The sequence below is a fragment of the Pseudorca crassidens genome, chromosome 4, assembly GCF_039906515.1.
Source record: "Pseudorca crassidens isolate mPseCra1 chromosome 4, mPseCra1.hap1, whole genome shotgun sequence".
NCBI classification, from domain to species: Eukaryota; Metazoa; Chordata; class Mammalia; order Artiodactyla; family Delphinidae; genus Pseudorca; species Pseudorca crassidens.
In genome coordinates this window covers 134,511,983-134,532,013 of record NC_090299.1, presented here as the reverse complement: position 1 = coordinate 134,532,013, position 20,031 = coordinate 134,511,983, and the positions used below count along the sequence as shown (strand labels likewise).

Here is a 20,031-nt window from a genome sequence, read left to right as displayed (position 1 = left end):
ATAAAACAGAGATAAGCATTCTACCCCCTCCTCACACACACCAAGAAAAGTGTTCAAGGTAGTGATTCTAAACATGCTCACTCAAGTCAGGAGAAGAATAGATGCACATGGTGAAAACTTCAACAAAGAGTAATAAAATATCAAAAAAACCCAAACACCTGAAAAATACAATAACTGAGATTAAAACACACACACACACACACACACACACACACACACACACATACTCACTGTAGAAGGAAGCAACACTATATAATACAGAAGAAAAGATCAGTGATCTGGAAGACAGAGTAGTGAAAATCACCCAAGCTGAGTAGCAAGAAGAAAAAAGAATTAAGACAATAGGTAATGGGACCTCTGAGGCAACATCAAGAATGTTAACATGAGCATTATAGGGGTCCCAGAAAGAAAAGAAGAGAGAAAGGGGCAGAGAACTTATTAGAGGATATAATAACTGATAACTTTCCTAACTGGGGGAAGGAAACAGACATCCAGGTCCAGGAAACACAGAGTCCCAAACACGATGAAGACAAACAAGTCCACATCAAGACACGTTATAGTTAAAGTATTAAAAATTAAAGATAATGAGAGATCATAGAAGCAGTGAAATAAAAGCAACTAGTTATGTGCAAGGTATTCCTGTAAGACTAGCTGCTGACTTTTCAGCACACTTTGCAGACCAGGAAGGAATGGCAGAATATATTCAATGGGCTAAAAGGAAAAAAGCCTACGAAAAGAATACTCTACCAGCAAGATTACAATTCAGAATTGAAGGAGAGATCACGAGTTTCCTATACCTGGGACTTCCCTGGTGGCGCAGTGGTTAAGAATCCACCTGCCAATGCAGGGGACACAGGTTTGATCCCTGGTCCTGGAAGATTCCACATGCCACGGAGCAACTAAGCCAGTGCACCACAACTACTGAGCCCGCGCTCTAGAGCCCACGAGCCACAACTACTGAGGCTGTGCACCACAACTACTGACCCTGCGTGCCACAACTACTGAAGCCCACGCGCCTAGGACCCGTGCTCCACAACAAAAGAAGCCAGCGCAATGAGAAGCCCGTGCACCGCAACGAAGAGTAACCACACTCGCTGCAACTAGAGAAAGCCCGCGCACAGCAACGAAGAACCAAGGCAGCCATAAATAAATAAATATTTTTTTAAAAAAAGGTTTCCCAGACTAGCAAAAGCTAAATGAGTTCATCACTAATAAAGCAGCCTTATAAGAAATGTTGGAGGAATTTACTTAAGCTTAAAAGAAGTGTCACTAATTAGTAACAAGAAAACACACAAAAGTAAAAATCTCACTGAAAACGTATACATATAGTAAGAGTAGTAGATCAAACACTTATTAAGCTTCTGTAAAGAATTAAAGACAGAAGTAGTATTTTTTTTTAAAGAGAGAGGGTCCAAATAAATCAGCAATGAAAGAGATGAAGTTACAAGAGACACCACAGAAATACAAAGTATCGTGAGATTACTACAAACAATTATACACCAATGAATTGGACAACCTAGAAGAAGTGGATAAATTCCCAGAAACATCAGTCTTCCAAGACTGAATCAGGAATAAATAAAAAATCTAAACATAGCAATTACTAGAAATGAAATTGAATCAGTAATCGAAAAACTCCCAATAAACAGAAGTGCAGGACCAGGTGGCTTCACTCATAAATTCTACCAAACATTCAAAGGAAAGTTGACATCTATCCTTCTCAAACTATCCCCCATAATTGAAGAAGTATTGTTTCCAAACTTATTCTGAGGCCAGCATCACCCATGGATGAAAATCAGATAAAGACTCTACCAAAAAAAGTAAATTACAGGTGAAAAGCCCTGACGAACATAGATGCAAAAATCCTCAACAAAATATTAGTAAACTGAATTCAACAATATATTAAAAGAACCATACACCATGATCTAATGGGATTTATCTTGCCAATGCAGGAATGATTCAATATATGCAAATCATTTAAGTGACAGACCAGAGTAGCAGAACAAAGGATAAAATCATATCACCATCTTCATACCTCCAGCAAAAGCAGATGGCAAAATTCAAATTTTGATTTATGATAAAAACTCTCAACAAAGTGGGTATAAAGGCAACATACATTTCTATAATAAAGGGCATGTATGACAAAAACAGAGCTAACATCATACTCAATGGTTAAAAGCTGAGAGAATTTCCTCTAAGAACAGGAGCATGACAAGGATCCCTACTCTCACCACTTTTATTCAACACAGTATTAATAGTCCTAGCCACAGCAAGAAGACAAAAATTAAAATTAAAATTGGGGGCTTCCCTGGTGGCGCAGTGGTTGAGAGTCCGCCTGCCGATGCAGGGGACACGGGTTCGTGCCCCGGTCTGGGAAGATCCCACATGCCGCGGAGCGGCTAGGCCTGTGAGCCATGGCCGCTAAGCCTGCGAGTCCGGAGCCTGTGCTCCGCAACGGGAGAGGCCACAACAGTGAGAGGCCCGCGTACCGCAAAAAAAAAAAAGGGATCTAGTTTGTAAAGGCCATAAAACTGTCACTGTTTGCAGATGACTTGATAATATGTAAAGAAAACCCTAAAGATTTCACCAACAAATTAGGATAAATAAATTCAGTAAATTTGAAGTATATACAATTAATATACAGAAATCCGTTATCTTTCCCTGCACTGATAACAAACTATCAGAGAAATTAAGGCAAAAACATTTATGATTATATTAAAAATAATAAAATGCCTAGGAATAAATTTAACCATGGAGGTGAAAGATTTATATACTGAAAATTATAAGACATTGATGAAGGAAATTGAAGATGACATAAATAAATGAAAAGATAGCCCATGCTCTTGGATTGGAAGAATTAATCTTTTTAAAATAGCCATATTACTCAAAGCAACCTACAGAGTTTAAGCAATCCCTATCAAAATACCCATGACATTTTTCACAGAACTAGAACAGATAAGCCTAAAATAAATATAGAACCACAAAATACCCACATTGTCAAAGCAATCCTGAGAAAAAAGACCAAAGCTGGAGATAGCATGCTCCCTGACTACAAAGCTACAATAACCAGTCTTACAGACAGAGTTAAAAAATTGGTGGTTGCTAGAGGGGAGGTGAGCGGGTGTTGGACAAGACAGGTGAAGGGGCATAAGAAGTACAAAATTCCAGTTATAAAATAAAAATTGACAAGAATTTAATATACAGAATAAAGAATATGGTTCATGATATTGCAATAACTGTGGATGGGGACAGTTGGTTACTAAACTCATCATGGTGATTATTTTGTAATAAACTTAAATGCTGAATCATTATGTTGTACATCCGAAACTAACATACTACTGTATGTCAACTATTCTTCAATTAAAAAAAAAAAAAGAAAAGGAATGCATGCCTGACAGCATTTTAACTGAGCCATTTCTTGGGAGTGTGTTTGTAACAAACAGCCTTGAGGAGTGAGGTAATGTGTCTCCCTCAGACAAGCAGTAAGCTTGCTAAGCTCTCATTTTAAAAGCAATGGAGTCCTCAAACTCAGTGGAGTTCATCAATGTAACACAACTGAGTACACATAACACTCAACTGGATCTCTGTGTCATCCCTGTTGTAACTGGTGGGGGAGGGAGACCCAATACAATATTATGCTCACGCTTGCTGTGCCATAAGTAATAAAATCTTTTGTCTCTGAAAAAAAATCTCAAATAAAGAACCTAACTTTACAACAAAAGGAACTATAAAAGAACAAACTAAGCCCAATATTGGCAGAATGAAATAAATAAGGATTAGCGGTTATAAAAGTAATAGAAGGACCTACTGCATAGCACAGGGAACTCTACTCATTATTCTGTAATGACCTATATGGGAAAAGAATATTAAAAAGAGTAGATATATATATATATGTGTGTGTATAACTGATTCACTTTACTGTACACGTGGAACTAACACAACATTGTAAATCAACTATACTCCAATAAATTTTTTTTAAAAAGTAATAAAGGGCTTCCCTGGTGGCGCAGTGGTTGAGAGTCTGTCTGCCGAAGCAGGGGACATGGGTTCGTGCCCCAGCCTGGGAAGATCCCACATGTCGCGGAGCGGCTGGGCCCGTAAGCCATGGCTGCTGAGCCTGCACGTCCGGAGCCTGTGCTCCGCAACGGGAGAGGCCACAACAGTGAGAGGCCCGCGTACAGCAAAAGAAAAAAAAAAGTAATAAAGACCACATATATAGTAGAAGGATAATAATATTAAGGAGTTTTTTTGGAAAAAGATAAAATTGACAAACTGTTAGAATAACTAAGAAAAAGCGAGTATATATACATACATTTTATATATATATATAAAGCCATTACACTGATGCCACAGAAATACAAAGGACAATAAGAGACTACTAAGTATTATGCAAACAACTTGAATTACATAGAAAAAAATGGACAAACTCCTAGAAACATACAACCTATCAAGACTAAGTAGTTAAGAAATAGAACATCTGAACAGACCAGTAATGAGTAGAGAATGAAACAGTACTGAAAAACCTCTCAATAAATAAAATCCCAGGACCAGGTGATTTTACTGGTGAATTATGCCAAATATTTAAAGAGAAATTAAAGCTAAGACTTCTTAAATACTTCCAAAAATTTAAAGAGAAGGGAACACTTTCAAACCATCTTATGAGGCATTACTCCAATATCAAAACCAGATGAGGGCACTAGGAGAAAAGTACAGATCAATATCCCTGAAAAACATAGATGAAATATACTCAAAACACTGGCAAACTAAGTTCAACAGCACATTAAAAGGATCATTCACCATGATCAAGTGGAATTTATGCCTGGATGCAGGATGGTTCAATATATGCAAATCAATAAATGTGTTATATCACATTAAGAAAATAAAGGGAAAATATGGTCATATTAATAGATACAGAAAAATTATTTGACAAAATCCAACTTCATTTCATGAAAATTACTGTCAAGAAATTAGTTATAGAAGGAATATACCTCAACACATTAAAAGTCATATGACAAGCCCAAACTAACAGTATATTGAATTATGAATCATGAAAGCATTTCTTCTAAGTTTTGGACCAAGACATGGTTACCTATTCTTGCCTCTTCTATTCAACATAGTACTGGAATTCCTAACCAGAACAAGTAGGCAAGAAAAGTAAAGAAAGTAAATCCTCATCATAAAATTAAAGCTAAATTTTCTCTGTTTGCAGATGACATGATTTTATATCTACAAAACCCTAAACATGCCACCTCCAAAAAACTGTTCAAACTAATAAATAAATAAAGCTGCAGGATACAAAATCAACATACAAAAATCATTTGTGGCTCTATACACTAACAACAGAAACTATCAGAAAAGGTTAAACAAGTCCCATTTACAGTAGCACCCAAAAGAATAAAATACTTATGAATAAAGTAAACCAAGAATGTGAAAGACCCATACACTGAAAACTATAAAATATTGATGAAAGAATTTGAAGATGCAAAAAAATGGAAAGATCACCCATGTTAATGGATTGAATAAATTAATACTGTTAAAATGTCCATACTGTCCAAAGCAATCTACAGAGTTAATGCAATTCATGTCAAAATTCTGAAGACATTTTCCCCAGAAAATAGAAAAAGAAATCTCAAAATTCATATGGAACCTTAAAAGACCCAAAATATCCAAAGCAATCTTGAGCACAAAGAGCAAAGCTGAAGGCATCATGTTTCATAATTTCAAACCATACCTCAAAGCATAGTCATCAAAGCAGTATGGTAGTAGTATAGAAACAGACATACAGAACAACAGAACGAAATACAGACCTCAGAAATAAATCCACATATTTCCAATCCATTGATCTTTGACAAAAGTGCTGGGAATATACAATTAGGAAATGATCCTCTCTTCAGTAATTTAGTGGGAAACTGAATATTCACAAGCATAGGGAAGAAATTAGACCCATATCTCACACTATATACAAAAATTAATTCAAAGTGGTTTAGAGAATTAAATATAAGATCTGAAACTGTAAAATTAATAGAAGAAGATATAAGGGAAAAAAAACTTCTCTACAGTGGTATGTATGGGCAATGTATTTTTGGATATGACCCCCAAAACACAGGCAACAGAAACAAAAACAAAAACAAATTGAAAAATAGATTGCTATAAAGGTTTGGACTTCCCTGGTGGCTCAGTGGTTAAGAATCCGCCTGCCACATAGAAGAAACCTAAGTGTCCACCGACAGATGACTGGATGAAGAAGATGTGAACATATATACAATGGAATATTACTCAGCCATAAAAAGAAAGGAAATTGAGTTATTTGCAGTGAGGTGGATGGACCTAGAGTCTGTCATACAGAGTGAAGTCAGTCAGAAAGAGAAAAACAAATACCGTATGCTAACATATATATATGGAAACTAAAAAAACAAAAAAAAGGTTCTGAAGAACAATAAGGGCAGGACAGGAGTAAAGATGCAGACGTAGAGAATGGACTTGAGGACATGGGGAGGGGGAAGGGTAAGCTGGGACGAAGTGAGAGAGTGGCATGGACTTATATATACACTACCAAATATAAAATAGATAGCTAGTGGGAAGCAGCTGCATAGCACAGGGAGATCAGCTCGGTGCTTTGTGCCCACCTAGAGGCGTGAGACAGGGTGGGTGGGGGGGAGACGCAAGAGGGAGGAGATATGGGGATATATATATATATATATATATGTATAGCTGATTCACTTTGTTATAAAGCAGAAACTAACACACCACTGTAAAGCAATTATACTCCAATAAAGATGTTAAAAAAAAAAATCCGCCTGCCAATGCAGAGGACACGGGTTCGAGCACTGGGCTGGGAAGATCCTACATGCTACAGAGCAACTAAGCCCGTGCGCCACAACTACTGAGCCTGCGCTCTAGAGCCCGCGAGCCACAACTACTGAGCCCACACACCGCAGCTACTGAAGCCCGTGTGCCTAGAGCCGGTGCTCTGCAACAAGAGAAGCCACCGCAGTGAGAAGCCCCTGCTCGCCGCAACTAGAGAAAGCCCATGCCCAGCAACGAAGACCCAATGCAGCCAAAAATAAATAAAATAAAATAAATTAATTAAAAAAAAAAGATTGGGGCTTCCCTGGTGGCACAGTGGTTGGGAGTCCGCCTGCCGATGCAGGGAACACAGGTTCGTGCCCCGGTCCGGGAAGATCCCACATGCCACAGAGCGGCTAGGCCTGTGAGCCATGGCTGCTGAGCCTGCGCGTCCGGAGCCTGTGTTCCGCAACGGGAGAGGCCACAACAGTGAGAGGCCCGCGTACCGCAAAAAAAAAAAAAAAAAAAAAGATTGCATAGTTTCCAGGGAAATTATTTTTTAAAAAACTATAAAGATTTGAACAGCAAAGGAAACAATTTACAGAGAGAAGAGTGTACCTACAAAATGGGAAGAAACATTTGAAAAACATATCTAATATATAAAATACATAATATGCTCAAACAACTGAGTAGGAAAAAAACAACAAATAACCTGATTTTATTTTCAATGACACTTTGCTTTGCTTTAATATTTGTCTTTTTCTGCCTTTGAAGTGAGCTCTTGATTACAAAATATCAAGTGACAGTCAAAAATGCCAGCCACTGGCACAGAATGGAGAAGCCCACAAGTAAGGACATATAGCAGCAGGTGGCAAGAGGTGGGAAGTGATTGAAGCAGTGGTTACAAATGTTCACAAGAAGCTAAAACTATCCAACAGATTGTGCCCTAATGTTAGTACAGGTTAGACTAGTCACTACCTTGGTGCGTGACCTCAGTATTTTTGGCTTCAGATTGTACATGGCAATACAATTTCTTCCAGTTAAGAGTTCTTGGCTTGCACCAATGACGGTAGCTGGAGGGCACCGGACCAGTCTATTAGTTTTTCAAAACGCTGTTGTAGACCTGAAAGATGTACTGGGAGACGTCAGGAGCTCTGCACTTAGTGACAGCGTGTAACTGGGGTTTCCTGGCTGGTCTACAGAGCTTGGCCAAAATCCAAATGCCATTAGTGAGCTTCAGGGATTGATACAGAATGTCCTGCTCTTCCACATTCGTCTTGGCAACAGTATCAACATTGTTGTTTTGCAACTTGCTGAAAACAGTGTCAGCATTTAAATGACATCCCTTAATCTGAAACTGAAGTTCATTTTCATTGGGAATATCCTTCCATGTTGCAAGGAAGACCTGGTACTCCATTTTGCTGTCTTCTACAAAAAACCACGTTGAGTGGGATGAGGCAGCTGAAGCAGAAGACATCAGTGTTGTTTTTCACAGCCACCTGCAGGTTGTTCAGAGGTTCTATCTTCATGAATGGGCCCAAGATGCTGAGAGGCAGGGAGCCATCAACGCTCTGGTTTGGCATCAGTGGTGTAGGGATGGCCAGAGGAGTGCTGGGGATGACACCAAACCTATTATTGTTAAACTGAATTGCAAAGTCTGTCATGTGCTGCAGAGCTTTGTTGGTGAAGGTCATTTCCATATAGATGTGCCCTTGGCGGTGAGTAAATATTCCCGAAATCTCCTTTAGCCTTTACTGCAGGCAGCCAGACAGCCTTTGAAGCCACATATCCACCAGGTGCCATGCCTATCCTCATGGAGAGGTCAAATAGGTCATTCAGACCACTGCTGACCACAGCAGGAGTAGGTGAAGGAGCAGAGGTTGCAGGCACTGATGATGGATGAAGGATTGTCCCACCAGACTATCTAGCCCTCCACCCAGGAGATCCATCTTTTCGAATTATAGTTTTCTCCAGATATATGCCCAGGAGAGGGATGGCTGGATCATATGGCAACTATACTTTTAGTTTTTTGAGGAACCTCTATACTGTTTTCCATAGTGGTTGCACCAATTTACATTCCCACCAACTGTAGAACGGTTCCCTTTTCTCCACACCCTCTCCAGCATTTATTATTTGTAGACTTTTTAAATGATGGCCATTCTGACCAGTTTAAGGTGATACCTCATTGCAGCTTTGATTTGCATTTATCTAATAATTAGTGATGGTGAGCATCTTTCCATGTGCCTTTTGGCCATCTGTATGTCTTCTTTGGAGAAATGTTTATTTAGGTCTTCTGCCCATTTTTTAAATTATTTTTTTGTGTGTGTGATTGAGTTGTATGAGCTGTTTGTATATTTTGGAAATTAAGCCCTTGTTGGTTGCATCATCTGCAAATAGTTTCTCCCATTCAGTAGGTTGTCTTTTCATTTTTTTTTACGGTTTCCTTTGCTGTGCAAAAACTTGTAAGTTTGAATAGGCCCCATTTGTTTACTTTTGCTTTTATTTCTATTGCCTTGGGAGACTGACATAAGAAAATGTTGGTACGATTTATGTCAGAGAATGTTTTGCCTATGTTCTCTTCTACAAGTTTATGGTGTTATGTGTTATATTTAAGTCTTTAAGCCCTTTTGAGTTTATTTTTGTGCATGGTGTGAGGATGTGTTCTAACTTCAATGATTTACATGCAGCTGTTCAACATTCCCAACACCACTTACTGAAGAGGCTGTCTTTTCTCCATTGTATATTCTTGCCTCCTTTGTCGAAGATTAATTGACCATTGGTGTGTGGGTTTATTTCTGGGCTCTGTTTCATTGATTCATATGTCTGTTTCTGTGCCAATGCCATGCTGTTTTGATTACTGTAGCTTTTGTAGTATTGTCTGAAGTCTGGAAGGGTTATGCCTCCTGCTTTGTTCTTTTTCCTCAGGATTGCTTTCGCAATTCTGGGTCATTTGTAGTTCCATATAAATTTTAAAATTATTCTAGTTCTGTGGAAAATGTCATGGGTGATTTGATAGGGTTTGCATTAAATCTGTAGATTGCTTTGGGTACTATGGCCATTTTATCAATATTAATAATTCCAGTCCAATGGGATATCTTTCCATTTCTTTGAGTCATCTTCACTTTCCTTTATTAATGTTTTATAGTTCTCAGCATACAAGTCTTTCACTATCTTTGTCAGGTTTATTCCTAAGTATTTTAGTTTTTTGGATGCAATTTTAAAAGGGATGTTTTTCCATTTCCTTTCTGATATTTCATTTTTAATGTAAACACATGCAACTGATTTCTGTACATTAATCTTGTATGCTGCTACCTTGCTGAATCTGTTTATCAGTTCTAGTAGCTCGTATGGAGTCTTTAGGGTTTTCTATATATAGTATCATGTCATCTGCATATAATGACAATTTTACCTCTTCCCTCCCAATTTGCATACATTTTCTTTCTCTTTCTTATCTGATTGGTATGGATATACTTCCAATATTATGTTGACTTAAAGTGGTGAGAGTGGGCATCCTTGTCTGTGTTCCAGAGGCTAAGTGCTTTTCACCATTATGTATCATATAGGCTGTAGGTTTGTCAGAAACAGTTTTTAGTATGTTGAGATATGTTCCCTCAATAGCCACTTTCGTAAGAGTTGCTTGTGAGCTCCCAGAGCTCATAGAGGTGGCACCAAGAAGGAGGCTGCTATGGCAGCTCTGCCCCTCCCTTCACCCGCCCCTCAACAATGGTGTTTTGCTTCTATGGCCGGCCTGTGCTTCTTCTGCATACACCCAGGTTGGGCCGGTACCACACTCCAGCCCCTTCAGGCTGTCTCCATGCAGCCAACCCCAGTCCTCTCCCCTGGTTTTTCCTCTGAAGCCCCAGTTTTAACACCCAGCCCCACCCCACATACCAGTAGGCACACTTCTTGGGCTGGGGACTGCACAAGGTAGCACAGATCCTCTGTGCAGGTCTCTATTTTGTCTGCTGCAAACTTGCTGCTGGGCTCTCCTCCAACCCTCTGAAGCTCCTTTTCTGCCCCAGCTGATCTCCTCACTGGTGAAGGGGCTTCCCAGGGTAGGGTAACCTTTCCTCTTTCACAGCTTCCTCCCAGGGGTGCAGGTTTTCTTCTTTTTTTCTTTCATCCTATCTCATTACATGGAGACCTTTCTTGCACTTCTGGGTGTCTGAGATCTTCTGCTAGCATTCGGTAGGTATTCTGTGAGGACTGTTCCTCATGTAGATTTTTTTCTGACATATTCATGGGAGGAGATGAACACCGTGTCCTTCTATTCCGCCATCTTGATTCAATCTCTATATGATTTTTTTGCCTTTTTTCTTCTACTTCAGGAAATCAAGTGATCAATGCCTGAAGGAGACTACCAGAGGTCCAAGGACACAAGAAATATCAAGGTCATCACACAAACTTCAGCCCCACAGCACCCCTAAAACCAAGAACCTGAGGAAGCAAAAGAGGGGACAAACTGACTTAAAGAGGACATTAGTCATGTATACCACATGCAAGAGTATATCAAGGAGCTTGTTTCCACTGATGTTGACAAGAGACGCTACAAAGGCACTTTAAGTTTCCAATACAATGGGGAGGAAAAAATTATTACAACATTGGCACTGTAATGTATTTTTCCCTGACCATCATTGAGGTTGTGTCCTCTTCATATGTAAAATGATCGTTTTTATTTCTTTTACTGTGAAATTTAATTTCATAGGTTCCAAATATTTTTATTTGGTTGCTTCTATTTTTTCTCTTGATTGAGAGGCACTTCAAATATACCTTATAGTTGTGGTGTCTTCTCCCACATCCTTCCAAGCCAATTACTGTGCACACAGTCACTAAAAAATTTGTCAAGGAACTTGTTGTCACAGGTCATCCATCACTCAAGACACTTGATATGAGGGCCATCTGCCATGCACAGCCTTACATCAAGAGCTCTGTACTGAGCTCTTTGCTCTCAACTTGTGGACCAGTTAAAGGACAGGATGAGGATATCGTTAAACCTCACAACCTACAGCGAAGCACATTGGTCAATCCTCAAACATCATTGCCAAGCTGACAGACAACAGGCCTGGGAGCTTCTCCTATGATGTTCCCCAGCTTGCCACCAAGACATCTGGTCTGGACCATGTCACCAACCACAGAGCACTGACGTGTAGACTCAATATGCAGACCAGAGAATGTCAAACATAAATGTGATCAGGACTCCAAACTCAGGCAGCAGGCAAGAGACCTGCCTGGGTCTCCAACCTGTTTTGCTAGATCTTCCCCTCCTACCTACCCCCTCCTCACAAAAATGTAAGACTCAGGTCCCTTTCATCCTCTGAGGATACTCAGAGACCTGATCTGTGGAATTATCCACAGCCTTTATCCTCTTCCCAGTACAACTGGACTTGGATTCACACAGGCACACCAAATGACCATAAGGACACCTGCCCCAATGCTAAGCACTGACTCCCAGCCTCTACCCAACTCACCTCACCTGAGCCCAATCCAGGCCTGCACTGTCCCCCAACCTCCACCATCTACGCATGTTCCAGACCAACCCCTCAGAATTGTCTTCATGATGGGACAAGGGATGCGGGGAGGGCTCCAGGTTCAGAACACCTTTCATTTCATCCTCCTAAGAAGCTTTCTCCTACAAGTCAGATGTTTCACCTCTTAGGGGAATCTGGGTGATACTGACCCATGTCCCAGTCCACATTCTCCAGGAGGACCTTCTGGTCTCCTCTGAGGGGACTGACCCGCCCTGCCCCAAGGCACGGAAGATTCAGCTTCCAGGCTAACAGGGCTCAGAGGCGACTACTGGAGTAAAAGAAAGAAGAAAGGAGCAGAATTTGTCTCATGAATTAGCACTTCCCCAGCTGTGGTTTATGTACAAATTTCAGAACACCAGATATATTGAGAATTGCACAGCCCATCTCATGTAATGTTATGAATTGTGTAAATTTAACTTATGTTTTAAATGGAGGTTACCAAACTGTCATATGAAGTATTTAGTAATTTTTTTAAAATTTAAATTGTTTGCTAATCCTTTTACAACATATGTCATTATGCTGTACACCCACCATTTCTACAGTACTGTAAGTCAATAATATCTCAATAGAACTGAAAGAAAAATAAAGGAAAATATTGGTAAGTTAATAAGAAACCGAGTCAACACATAGGAAAATACTAAGTTATAATGTCAGTAGGAAGCTATTAATTAATTAACATTTACTTGTCTTCAGTGTGCAAGTGACTGGAATTTGGGAAACAGGATAAAATAGACACCTATGGGGATGAAAATTTCTGTGTTTTTTAAGCTGAGCCTTTCCTGAACCTAGAATTTTTGTCTCTGAGAGAGAGTTCTACCGAAAACCATAATAGAGGATATTGTCTTCATCTTATAAATTTTGGTTATTAAAATTCACTAGAAATGGTATTTGGTTAGTTTCTTCATGATAATGAGATCCTCTCAATGTTACATATTATACAGATACTTTCACTTCCAGCCATCTCTTGTATGGTTTTTTGGTTTTGTTTTGTCACCAAGTTTTATTTACTTGAGTGTAAAAGAGGATGTTAGTAGTCTCAGTGTAGTCTATGTCCCTAAATTGTGTCAGATTCAAACTCTCAGGCACAACTCACGTCTCCTGGAACAAAAACTGCATTTTAACAATATTTTCAGGTGACTCACATGCACAATTTTTACTAAGTAGGGAAAGTATACTTATTCGCACTTTGACAGCAAATTTGAATAACATGGTGATCTTTTAAAAATACTGATGCCCAGAAATACTATTTTACTGAATCATTTTCAGTCCTGGGCATGGGAATTTTTTAATGTTTTCCAAGTAATAATGATGTGAGGCAAAGTCTGAGAATTCCTGTAGGTGAAGAGCAAGGGAAACAGTTCCCTGACTTGTTCTGGTCTTTATCCAGCATGGGAAGAAACTCTGACCTGGGTCAAGAAAGTGTGGGTGGTTTTTTTAGAGAATGGGATTGTATTAGGAAGGGCAAAGAGCCTAATCATTTTTCCATGTGAGAATCTGTCTCAGGGAAGCTTCTCTCTCTCTCTCTCTCTCTCTCTAGCATTTCTTCCCTTAGTGAGGAAGACTCCAGACGGCCTCCTGATTGAGGTCTCAAGACCAAAGAAAAGATAAAAGCAAAGTAAAGGAAGCTCAGATTGAGTTACTCAATTTGACTTGAATATATTTCAGGGAGGAGTTCCATCAGCATTAAGTTTGAAGAACATGTGCTTCATGTACCCCTTCAACAACAGCTTGGCTTCATTCACAGACAAGTGTCTTTGTGGGAGGTGTAGTATACAGCACCATACATCAAGGGGACCAGGAGGAATCTCACCCATCTGTGCACAGGGTAATAGGCATAGAGACCTCAGTCCCAGCTCTGGACTTGGCAGTCATCTGTTAACTGGCTTCTCTTGGATAAAGCCCAGGGGCACCTGGAAAATACTATTTTAATCCATCACTCATGAATAAAAGAGGCTTTGAGGATATCCAGGTTTCTAGTAGAGAAGTGCTAGCACAATGTTGGAGGGGGAAAAAAAAAATATATATATATATATATATATATATATATATGAGTTTGGATACATTGGACAAAGTAAAGGGAATAGTTTCACTTTACCAACATCACACCCCCACCAAGATTGCACAATTTAGGGCCAAGAGAGATCTTCCTGGCCCATGATTTCCCCTGCAGGGGCAAGTGAGCGCATGTGAGTGAGCATGAAGCTTCTCCAACTGTGTGGGATGCTGCCAAAAAGGCCTGTTATTTTCTGGCCCCTTCCAGAGTGCTGAATCATGAGCTGCATGACTGGGGGTGGGGAAGACGTAGCAGATAGGATTCTGGTAAGGCATTAATGTGCTGCAGAGTCTACTAGCTGTATTACAGACTCCATCAAGAAGCCCATCCATGAGCCAACAGGGAGGCCTCACCCATAGATCCTCCCAAATGGCCAATGGGCACCCTTGGTCCTCTGTAAATTGTACCAACACAAATCCTCACACTGTGGTCAGTTCAGCATGTGTGCTCCCAACCAAGCCACTGAGGGAAAGATTTGGCACACAGCTTGAGAACACACACAGGTAGACGGCTCACATCTGCAGGCCAGAGACAGACCATAAATTTCTGCATTAGCACCACCCTTAGGAGAAGAAAAGAGGGGCTGTCAGTACCCAGCCTATTGTGTTTCAAGATCAAAAGACAGCATATAAGCTCAAGAATTCTGCCAAAGATGTGATAGGAGCCGTGAAACAGGTTTATCCATAAAGGTCTGAGAAAGCTTCAGAATCTCTAGAGGGCTGACAGAAGGTGTTTCTCTCCTGAAGACAATTAGTAAATGCTGGAGGAGGTGGCTACTACTTCAGAAGTGAAAACAGCAGCAGAAAACCCCAAGAATATTTTTTAAAAATCAAAGTAATCTAATGACATTAAAGGATTGCCAGTCTTTCATTTATCAATCCCAAAGACTTAGAAATCTACAATCTACCTAATAAATAATGAAAAAACACTGCTATAAGAAAGCTCAGTGAGCTACAAGGAAAGACAGAAAGACAATTCAATGGAATCAGAAAAAACATGAAGAAAAGAAAAATACAACAGACAAAAATTGTAAAAAAGAACCAAAAAAAAAATCTGGAGCTGAAATGAATGAAATGAAAAAATTAATAGAAAAATTTATAGCTATGATAGTGTTTTAACAAATATGCAGATAAAATGAAGTACCTCATGACATAAAAATATGAAAGGAGAAGAATAAAAGAATGAAAAACTTATAGGCATACAAAGATAAGTTGCTATTAGCATAAAATGTACTGTTTTAACTATGAGATGTTTTATGTGTGTCTCATGGTAACTACAGAGCAAAGATCTTTAGTAGAATCACAAACATTAAAAAATTAAACACAGCATACTGACACGGTAAACCACCAACTCACAAAGGTAGATAGACACAGAGGGGAAAAAGAAACAATGGAGTTACAAAACAATCAGGAAGTAATTAATAAGATGGCAGTAATAAGTCCTTACATATCAAAAATCACTTTAAATGTAAATGGATTGAATTCACAAATCAAAGCCATAGAGTGGCTGGCTGGATAAAAAAATATAAGGCCCAATTATATTTTGCATATAAGACACTCATTTCAACTTTTTTTAAAAAAATTATTTGTTTATTTTTTGGCTGCGTTGGGTCTTCGTTGCTGCGTGGCTTTCTCTAGTTGTGGTGAGTGGGGGCTACTCTTCATTGCAGTGTACAGGCTTCTCATTGCAGTGGCTTCTCTTGTTGCGGAGCACGGGCTCTAGGGCTTTAATAGTTGTGGCGTACGGGCTTAGTTGCTCTGCGGCATGTGGGATCTTCCTGGACCAGGGCTCAAACCCATGTCCCCTGCATTGGCAGACGGATTCTTAACCACTTCACCACCAGGGAAATCCCCTCATTTCCAGGGGAAGTCCCCTAAGCTTTAAAGACACGCTTAGGGTCAAGGTAAAGACATGGATGATTATATTCCATGCAAGTGGAAGCAAAATAATGTGGAGGTAGCCATACTTATATCAGACAAAACAGACTTTAAGCCAAAAACCATAATAAGACACAAGGCAGGTCATTATATAATGACACAAGGGTCGATACATCAAGAAGATATAACAATTGTAAATATATACACACCCAACATCAAAGCACCTAAATATATTAAGCAAACACAGATCTGAAGAAAGAAATAGACAATACAGTAATAGTAGGGGACTTCAATACTCCCTTCTCAGCAATGGATAGATCATCCGTAGAGTAAATCAACAAGAAAACACTGGTCTATACCTTACAGCAAATGGACTTAACAGGCATATATAGAACATTCTATCCAACAACTTGTTCTCAGGTGCACATGAAACATACTCCAGGAAAGATCATATGATAGGACACAAACATGTCTTAGCAAATTTAAGAAGATCAAAATTATACCAAATGTCTGAACACAATTATATAAAACTAGAAATCAACAAGAGCATAAATGGAAAATCCAAAAATATGTGGAAACTAAACAGTACACTTCAGTGGGTCAAAAAGGAAAGCCAAAGAGAATTTTTTTTAAAAAAATCTCAAAACCAATGAAAATGGAAACACAACATACCAAAACTTATTGGATGCTGCAAAAGAAGTTCAAAGAGGAAAGTTTATAGTGATGAATGCATACGACAAGAAATTAGAAAGCTCTCAATCTAACTCTACACCTCAAGGAAGTAGAAAAAGAAATTTATTCCAAAGTTGGCAGAGGTTAGGATATCATAAAGACTAGAGTGGAAATAAATAAATAAAACATATACAAGAAAGGATCAATAAACTAAAGGCTGGATTTTCAAAAATTTTCAAATTTTCAAACTTTTAGCTAGACTAGGAAAATAGAAGACTCAAAATTAGAAATGAGAGAGGAGACATTACAACTCATACTACAGAAATACATAGGATAAGAGACTACTTTGAACAATTGTATGCCAACAAATTAGATACTCAGGAAGAAACTGATACTTCCTAGAAACTCACTACCTACAAAGACTGAATCAGGAAGAAATAGAAAATCTGAATAACAATGTAAAGCTATTATACTCCAGTAAAGATGTTAAAAAAAAAAAAAAAGAAAATCTGAACAGACCAATGATAAGGGATCGAATCAGTAATCAAAAAAGCTCCCAACACAGAAAACTCAAGGACTAGATGAATTTATTGGTGAATTCTACCAAACCCATGAAGAATTAACACCAGTAATTCTCAAACTCTTCCAAAAAATGAAAGACTAAGGAATACTTCCAAACTTGTTCTATGAGAGGAGGATTTCCGGGACACCAAAGCCAGATAAAGACTCTACAAGAAAAGAAAACTGGAGGCCAATAAAACTGATTAATATAGATGCAAAAATTCTGAACAAAATATGATCAAATCAAATTCAACAATACCTGAAAGGGATTATCCACTGGGACCAAATGGGATTTATCACTGGGATATAAGAATAGTTCAATGGTACACAAACAAATATGTGGGATACACCATATTAATAGAGTAAAAATAAAAATCACATGATCATTTCAGTAGATGCTGAAAAAGCACTGGACAAAATGCAATTCTTTTATGATTAAAAACTCTGAACAGATTGAGTATAGGGGGAACATACCTCCACATAATTAAGTCCATACATAACAAGCCCACAGCTAACATCATACTTGATGGTAATAAGGTAAAAGCTATTCTGCCAAGAACAAGAACAAGACAGTGATGTCCACTGAATCACTCTTATTCAGTATAGTACTGGAAGTATTAGCTGGGGAAATCAGGAAACACAAAGAAAGGCACCCAAATCAGAAAGGAAGAAAATTCTCATTGAAGATGGTATGATTCTGTATACAAAAAATCCAAAAGAGTCCCAAAATGTTGTAACTAATCAACAAAGTAGGTAAAATTGCAGTATATAAAATCAACATACATCATCAGTTGTATTTCTACACACAAGTAGTAAAACATCTGAAAAAATAAACTATCTAATTTACAATAGCATCAAAAATAATATGATACTTAGGAATAAATTTAGTAAAGTTGGTGAAAAGTCTCTACATTGAACACTACTAACTAATTTTTGACAAGGTAACCAAGAACAACCATGGGGAAATAATAGTGTCTTCCATAGATGGTGTTGGAAAACCTGGATAAATGTAAGCAAAAATAAAATTGGACCCCTATATAAAACAACTCACAATAATTAACTCAGGATGGATCAAAGACTTGAACCTAAGACTTGATACCATAAAAGTCCTAAAAGAAAATGTAAGAAACTCCTCCACATTGGTTTTGATGATGTGACTTTTTTTTTTTTTTTTTTGGATATGACACTAAAAGCACAAACAACAAAAGCAGAAATCAACAACTGAGAATAAATCAAACTTAAAAGCTTCTGTGCAACAAAATAAACAATCAACAAAATGAGAAGTTAACCTACCAAATGGGAAAAAATGCAAATTATATATTCAATAAAGGGGCATACAATCAAAGTACATTAAAAAAAACCTCATAAAATGCCACAAGATACCAACTAATCCAATGTACAGATGGGTAAAGGAAATGGTTTTTGTTTTTCCAAAAAAGACATACAAATGGCCAATAGACATATGAAAATGTGCTCAACATGAGTAATCATCAGTACAATGCAAATCAAAACCACAATAAGACATTATCTCACACCCGTTAGAATGGCTATCATCAAAAAGACAAGAGATAAGCATTGGTGAGGATGTGGACAAAAGGGAACACGGGAACTGTTAGTGGGGATATAATTTTTGCAGCCACTATGAAAAACAATATGAAGGTTTCTCAAAAAAGTAAAAATAGATCTATTATATGATTCAGCAATTCCAATTTCTGGTATTTATTCAAAGAAAATAAAAGCACTAACTTAAAAAGATATATGCACTCCCATATTTACAGCAACATTACCCACAATAGCCAAGATATGGAATCAACCTAGGTTCTTATCAACAGATGAATGGATAAGAAAGATGTGATATTTATATCTATATATTTATCTACATATACATACACACAATGAATATTATTAAGCCATTAGAAAGAAGAAAATTCTACCATTTTCCACCATTGATGGCCTTGGGTACATTATGCTGAGATAAATCAAAAAGAGAAAGACAAATACTACCTGATATCACTTATATGTAAAATCCAAAAAAAAAAAAGCCAAACTCACAAGAATGTTGGTTATCAGGGGGCTGAGATGTGGGGAATAAGAGAGATGTTTAAGGGTACAAACTTTTAACTAATAGTAAATAATTCCTAAAGATCGATGCACAGTATAGTGAATATAAACAATGGTATTGTATTATAATCAAACTTACTAATAGACTAGATCTTAATTTTTCCAACCACAATAATGAAACAATGATTAGAAAATTGAAATAGTACCAAGCATCTTTTGTGCCCACAACACTATGAGATTAGAAATCTATTTCAGGAAAAAAAAAAACTATAATAAACAAAACAGGTGGAGGCTAAACAATATGCTACTAAATAACCAAGAGATCACTGAAGAAATCAAAGAGGAAATCAGAAAATACCTAGAAACAAATGACAATGAAAACATGATGACCCAAAATCTATGGGATGCAGCAAAAGCAGTTCTAAGAAGGAAGTGTATAGCAATACAATCCTACCTCAAGAAACAAGATAAATCTCAAATAAACAGCCTAACCTTA

At 38.1% G+C, this 20,031-nt stretch overlaps 1 long non-coding RNA gene and 1 pseudogene across 2 annotated transcripts in view; both read right to left on the bottom strand.

The window, feature by feature from the left end:
• The window catches only part of LOC137223983 (uncharacterized), a 47,985-nt gene that overhangs the window by 12,287 nt on the left and 15,667 nt on the right, over positions 1-20,031 (bottom strand). The gene's annotated exons all lie outside the window — the stretch shown is intronic.
• LOC137223267 (AP-2 complex subunit beta pseudogene) lies at positions 7,442-8,732 on the bottom strand (annotated as a pseudogene).